We start from the raw sequence: 775 nt of genomic DNA, 5'->3' as shown, positions 1-775 counted from the left end.
TGTGTAATATCTCAGTACAAGCTCCTCTTGTACTAGTTACTTGAAGAACTATATTAATGCAAATGACCTGCAAAGCGTAAAAGCATCACTCCTAGTACGTTTTTTTCTTTTCTTTCTTTCCTTTTTTTTTTTTTTTTTCAGTACAGGGGATTGTCCTGATTAACATCCTGAGGCCAAGTCCAGCTTTGTTGACCTCTCCAGAAGACGTCAGGGGAAGTGATACACATCTTGCAACTGAAAACCCTATCAATGGCTCAGGAGCACCTGGAGCGCACGCTGCCCGTGTGTGCACACAGGACTGTGAAGCAGCAGTGCACAGGGGACCGTGTGTGTGTGTGTTGGGGGGGGGGCGGTGCAGCGAGCTGTCCGGAAGTCGCAGGTGTTTGGTCAGGCTGGCCTGGGGTCTTCGCTGTGCCCGCTCGTGTAGAGCCCTGGGTATGTTAGCTTCAGAAGCCCTCGGAGCTTCATCTGCAACGTGAGCAACGCCGCTCTCAGTGAGGGACCCTAATGCGGCTGGTGGTCCCTTCCCCTTGTCCTAGAAATGCAAAGCCCAGTGGTTCCTCGAGGGATGAACAGGACATGTACAGGGGCTGTAGATGAAGGGTTCCGGAGGCCCAGGTTGGACTCTCCCTACCCTCGCCCCCCACTGTGTGTGTGGCAATTCATTCTGTAAAGAGCTTTGCGAGGTGCAAGATTTTTTGGCAAGGAGACTGTTGCTTCCGATGCCTGTGTCCAGGGAGGGCCACCTCAGTGACCACACCTGGCATCTTGTGGC

This window comes from Octodon degus, unplaced genomic scaffold, assembly GCF_000260255.1.
Source record: "Octodon degus isolate 3935 unplaced genomic scaffold, OctDeg1.0 scaffold00052, whole genome shotgun sequence".
Classification (NCBI taxonomy): Eukaryota; Metazoa; Chordata; class Mammalia; order Rodentia; family Octodontidae; genus Octodon; species Octodon degus.
This window is presented reverse-complemented; position numbering follows the sequence as displayed.